The following is a 7,146-nucleotide window of genomic DNA, read 5'->3' on the forward strand; positions in this document are numbered from 1 at the left end:
TTTTCAGACAACAGTTTTACATAGTCTAGAGTTAAGTGAACCTGAATTTTTTTCAGGAGCTACCCCTGAAAAAGCATTAGTGACATCAGTAAATAAGCTGTTAAAGCAGAGCAAGCACTGATGAACTCTGAATCTGTGCATGCTTGCCTGTAGTGTATAACTGGATGGATGTTTGCTTTTTTTCATTCCCAAGCTAGTTTCCACTCAGTTTCTGGCTAATACTCTGTGTGCAGTTTTAGTACAACACACATGTGCCACAATATGAAAGTATTATTTATTGCAATGAAAGATAAGTCAGTTCAGTTTACATACCTTGAACCTCTTGGCCAAAGTCCGTAATGGCTTTAACCCGGGGTTGTAGAATCCAGATTTAGAGATTTATCTAAGTGCCAGCTATTACCTTGGACGTTAAATCATTCATAAAAGGCTGGTTAAAGTTTTCCTGACACCAGGAAGGAAAGTTATACGTGACACACGAGGACTATGTGCTTTTCTCAGTGTGGTTAGGTGAGGGTTCATTACAACATGCTAGTACTGTTGGACCGTTCCAATGGCCCAAATGGGGAAAAACCATGGAAAGAAATAGTAACATATGATTAAGATGTATATGGGGACTTTGCTCAGGTGAAAATTAAAACAAAAACTGGTGCCTTGAATCGACGGCAACAGGTGATACCATAAACGTGGACTGATTCACTGCCATTGATTGTTAAATTCTCACTCTCGTATCTTTGCTAAACCACAATTTTCCTTGATCTCTTTAAATCTTTCAATTCAATTCAGTTCAATTCAATAAACGTTATTGGCCCCGAAGGAAATTGGGTAATTTCTTTAAAATTTAAAAATGAATAATAACTGAGACTATCTATGTCAATAAAAAATGATATGTTAGGCTGAAGTGTTGAAAAACTGTCACTGTAATATGATGTGGACATGAGACAACTGTAAATTTTGAAAATCATCATTTTCATACATTTATGTTGTCATCTACCATTTCTAAGATTTTTTTTTTACTGGAATCGTGATAGTGACTTTTGTTTTTAGCAGGAGTTTCTTTGATTCTCGTCTTAGAGACAGCGTTGACGTTCAACATCATCAAATGTTTTTTAATGTTTAACACTTAGATTAAACCGTGTCTTTAGAGAAACACCTGTGGGTGTGATTTATTATTACAATTACTAATATTATTGTTAATTAAAATTGGTTAACAAACAAAAGGATGTCATATAATGAGAGACTACTTATCATTTTGATAGAAAAACATGTATTCAACCTACAATGGCCAGTACTTTATACTTCGTAACTGAGGAAGATCATTCTGAAGTTGTTTCACATTATAAAGATGCAGCTTTTTGCAGATTGGTGTTTGTGAGCTCTGCCTCTCTAACATGATTCGGTTTAAACCCAATCATATTACTGACCTGTTACAAAACACCCTTAATTGCAAAATATTCCTCCAGGTTTTTTTTTTTCCTTTTTAATACTTTAGCACTTACTTTTCAACCCTTTTGTTGCCCCTGTCTTTTTTGAGATGTGTTGCTGCCATCAGATTCAAAATGAGGTAATATTTTTTCATGAAATAGTAAAATGTCCCAGTTTAAACACTTGATATGTTTTCTATGTTCTACTGTGAATAAAGTATAGGATTTTGAGAATTTAAAAATCACTGTGTTTTGCTTTTATTTACATTTTACCACATGACACTTTTTTTGGAAAATCAGGTTGTAGTCACAGTAAATTTAGACCTTCATGCATTTACGTGTACAATTCAGACTCTTGTTTCATCTACTCTGTTTTTATCTGGATAGTTAGATACATAAGTATCCCATCTCCTTACTCTGCAAGTAGTAAAGAGACAGATACAAAATTCAATAGATAAAAAAAATAGAATAAATAAAGATGAAAACTGGAAAAAATAGCTGCAAAAAAGCAAAAATAACACCAGAGAGAGAGGGAAGAGACCCCACCATGGTGTGTGCATACAGGTATGTGTGAGCAGTAAGTAACTTTCTAGGACATATTTATGCGTATTGTTTCTGTCAGTTAACTCAGATTAGCAAACTGAGTCGGGATTGCTATAGGCAACCGGCCTCCAACGTTTGATAAATTGTTTTGAAGTCTCGTTGAGTATGTTATTTGTTCCATCTGATATATGCTTCAGGTCTGAGCCACTTAACTGTGGTACACTTGATTGCTTCAGTTAGAAATATTCCAAGATATTATTTAACTCTTGCATCACTGCCCTCTGGTAGCTCACCCGTCATCTATCTTGTGATACAGCCGTATTAATGTTAGTTTCCCATGTGAAGCATATTGCTTAAATTCATACTCAAAAACATCATATTGAGATGACTTTAGTTTGCTTCCCAGTTTGCAGTTTTATTAAAAACTCTTTCCTGTTTATTAGATTTAAGTCTTTAGTTGAAGATGCCAGTAGGAGTCTATGTAGGCTCTGTGATAGGGAATGTGAATTCTTCTTTTAGCTATTCAAACCACTTAAAAAGCTTGTTGTAGGTAAGCTAGTACATACTCTGACAATCTTTTGATTTTCTTTGCATCAGTCCATCTCAAACTGGAAATTGTATTTATTTATTTATTTTAATTGGGACAGATTGCTGTGAAATTTTAGCTTCATTTTTTTAAAAGGCCCATTCACCCACTTTCAGGCCTTTTTTCTCCTTTGAAATTTGAGACAATATTTGAACATAAATACTTGTGAAGTCAAAAGCCTGAAAATTTCACTGGACTATTCAGAATATATAATTTGGGACCGGGTACATAAACAATGAATTGGGGAATTAAACTACGGGAGAAAAAAAACCAAAACATTTAAAGCATTTAAAACAAAATAGTTGTGTTTCACAATAATGCAAAATAAAATGGAGAAAATGTTTTAATATGACATTCTTAGTCACATACATGCAGAAAATATGCAATAGAAATAGTTGGGTATAGCTAATATGTATCACACTAGTTATTCTAATCTAAATAGAACAACATTGTGGAGTTTCCATGTAATTTCAGGTGGTAGTAATTACAGGTAGTAATTACAATGGAGAAAATAAGTATATAAAATATAAAAGTATATATTTGAAAAGCATTTGATGCATGAAGATAACATTTCACAGCAATCATTATATATGTTTAAAAGCTGAACTAAAAAATGTTTAGGTGAATTGGAGATGGTTAGCAAATTTCCCACTTGTGGGACTAATAAAGATAAGATAAGATACGATAACTCTTTATTGTCATTGCACAGTCATACATAGTACAATGAGCACTACATATAACACAACACGACACGATATGACACATCACAATGCAACACAAACAACACAACACAGTATATTAACACTAAAGTGTACGTGTATTGCACACTGTTATTATTGCACATTAATTATTATTGCACCTTGTTATAAATATAAATATTATTATTGTTATTATTTTAAACATTGTTACCTCCCCCCTAAAAAAGTCCAGGGAGGTATCCAGTCAGGTCAGCTATTTGCATTGATCAGGGCTATTGCCCTGTTGTAAAAGCTGTCCTTGAGTCTATTTGTTCGGGACCTCAGCAGCCTGAACCTCCTGCCAGACGGCAGCAGCTTAAACACCTGGTGTCCTGGGTGTGTGCAGTCCCGTAGGATGCTGCGTGCCCTCTTGAGACAGCGAGTGCTGCACAGGTCCTTCAGGGAGGGAAGAGGATGTCATCTCCCCCTGAGGTGAGCCCCACCACCAAAGGTTTATCTTAACTGTCACACAGAAAGATGATTCGAGATGGAATGACTGTTTTGAGAGGGCACAATATCTTTTATAAATGCAATATTTCTTAGTGCAGAAATTTGGATTTTTTTCCTCTAGATTTTTAGGGTACTGTCAGTTCCTTCACCAGCACTCCCCTCGGGGGGGGGGGGGGGGGGACGCCTGAGAAAGGCGGAGCCTGTAGGGGCTCAGAGAGCTTTTTTAATAGTAAACCAATAGGTTTTGACACCAGGAGGTTTTGAGGCAGGCTAATGTTCCTCAGAGGTCTCAGAAAATACAGTGTTTGTTGTATATGTTGTATGTTGTTTTAATAAGACACTGTGTGTTGTGTGTCTATTTTAGGTATTTTTTAGATGTGTGTGCAAAACAACTTGAAACTAGAGACTCTTTCCAGCTCCTCTACATTCATGTTCAGCTGCGGGTTGGCTCTCTGACTTCTCCTAGCTATCAGCTATTTGGTCTTTTTTGGTATGTATTATGAGAATAGACACTGAACTAGCTTTATTCTCAAAGAAGCTCGTTTACATATAGGCTGTAGACAGTGAAATATAATGCAAACTACGGCATTAAAATGAAAAGTTCTTAAAATAAAAATTGACCGTTTCCAAAAATGCTGATCACTGCAGACACTTCTCTGTACAAACAGCCATTAGCTCATGAGGTAGTACACTCAAGGTTGTTATTTGCTTGCATAATGATCATACTTTGAAATATTGACACTATGTCTCATAATAACACCGCAGCAGGACTTCATCATACTGTTGCACACTCACACGTTCAAGTATATATGGGACACCCATCTTTAACCTATTAACTGTAAAGAAATGAAGAGTAAGCAGTTTGTCTGTTTGTACCTGTCAATGATTGAATAACTTTGAACCCCCTTGAAGTCTGCATTGCCACAGTTTCCACACGCGAGGCCTTCGGAGTTAAAATGTGGCTGAATTGGGGTCAATTATAATCCAGACCTAACTAACAAGGTAGTATCGTAAAATACACATTATTTACATCACACTGATGGAATTCTAAAGTGGGAAAGTGGAAGACGTATGAATGCATTGTGATGTCAGAGGTCAGAGGAGAATGGCTACACTGCTTCAAGCTGATAAGGACGTAACTATGAGTTAAATAGCCACTCGTTACAATTAAGCTATGCAAAGAGCATCTCTGAATGGAGAACCTGCTGAACCTTGAAGCAGATGAGTTACAGCAGCAGAAGACCACATCAGGTGCCACTCCTGTTAGCTAAGAGCAGAAACTGAAGCTACAATTCAAACAGGATCAACAAAATTGGACAACAAAAGACTGGAAAACTGTTGCCTGGTCTGATGAGTCTTGATTTGCCCTGTAGCATTTAGATAGTAGGGTGACAATTTGGTATAAACAACAACATCGATGCATGGCTTGTATCAACCCTTCAGGCTGCTGGTGCTGTAGTGGTGTGGAGGATATTTTTTGACACGCTTTTGGTCCCTTAGTACCAACTCAGCATCATTTAAACACCACACCTGAGTATTGTTCCTGACCATCTCCATCCCTTTATAAACACAGTGAGCCCATCTGCTGATGTGTCATACAACAAGGAATGAGGATTTATGCTGATGCTGTGAGGATGAGACATGACTTCTGACCAGGCAGTTCTCATCACGATGCCCATGTATTTAACAAGAACATACTTTTCAAGCTGCCAACTGACATGAATCACTTACATTGTGAGCTTTACCTGTGGAGACTGTGAATAGAGAGAAATAGGCACAAAAACCGAGATTTAATCCACATTTTCCACTGAACTCTGCATCATAAATGAGAAGCATTTGAATCAATGCTGCCTACTACTGGTTTTTATGAGACCTGCAGCTTCCTCGCAAACCAAAATGAGCTAATCTTGCACCTCTCTTAAATCACATCAACCTGCTTGGATTTTTAAGCAACTGAAGCACAGAAACTCACAAACAACTGATTTCCCAGCACTTTATTCATTCATTTATTCATTTAAAAATATCTTTTCACATAGGCACTGAAATAAATATTTCACATTGCAGTAGTCAGTGCCACCGCAGTAACATACAAAACACACAAAGGAAAAACACAACCAAACAGCAGTCCAAGCAGATCAAGCATTTAATGCCAAAATAAAGACACTTAAAAAAAAACAGAGTGCTTTTGAGTGCTGCCGTCATGACTGCAGCAGTAAGTGCTCTGAAAAGAAAGAAAGAAAACCACACTGGCCTTGGAGTGTAACAGTTTGATCATTTTGTCCTAGTTTAGGCTCAATTGTGGACCCACAGATTGTAGAAGTGCCATTACAGTACAAACAGATAATAAGGCAAACCTGATTGAATAATGCAAAAACAATACAAACCACCAAAAACATATAACTGTCCAAAAGTACATTAATTTGAAAAAGAAAAGGAAACTGACACACATCAAACTGGCCTTGTTAAAGCAACGAGGTGGCGGTTATCAGTATTTTTTCCTCACATTGTTGCGAGAAGCTTCATGATAAAAGGACTGATGGCTGATAACAGATATCTGCTACAGTTGACTGACCTCCCGGGCTCATCACTGAGTGTTATGTTAAGTGCTACTGCTCACAGCAAACTGTGAATTCATAGTCACACGTACCGCTGCTAAAGCGTCATTTCCTCAAAATTAAATATGAAGGAAGAGATCTTGTTTCCTCTCGTCAGACTCATATCAGCCACCACATTAAAACTCCTGTGAGTTGTGGCTGATCTGTTTTACAATAGGGCACAATATCAAAACTGGAAGCGTGCCAGTAGAGATAAATGCACAATCCTATAATTTGATCAAACAATTGCAATAGATAGACAACCACAGGTCACTTAGCACCTCTCTGATGAGCTGTGCTGAGTGAGGTGAACTGTGAGTAAGCTACAGCAGGACGACTGAAATCAGACTCCCAAATTATGTAAGATGAGACTGAAGACTAAAAAATATATACCCATCATCTCAATGATAAAAATGAGTTTAGCATTAAGATTAGTCTGTTTCTCTCAGCTGATAACAACAGCTTTGATTTTATATACTGGCTTTGCAACTTTGCAGCATTTAAAGTATTTTTTCCCAACATATGTGTTCAAATATAAAAAAAAAATACTGCAAGTACTGAGTGACTGTTTCTACCAAAGAGAGGTAACTCGCAGTACCCAAACGGTAACGTTCAGCTCCCTTGGGTTTTTCTGTCATTCCCACTTCTTAATCAAGACATTTCACACAGAACCAACAACAAAGCAAGGCAAAAAATAAACAAAATTAAAATAAATAATTCTTCCCACAGACTAAGAAGTAAGATTCAAAGGATTCAAAATACCTATTGATATTTTTTACCAACACTTCTGTACAAAAACTACAATCATAAACAAC

This window comes from Astatotilapia calliptera, chromosome 7 (genome assembly GCF_964374335.1).
Source record: "Astatotilapia calliptera chromosome 7, fAstCal68.1, whole genome shotgun sequence".
Taxonomy (NCBI): domain Eukaryota; kingdom Metazoa; phylum Chordata; class Actinopteri; order Cichliformes; family Cichlidae; genus Astatotilapia; species Astatotilapia calliptera.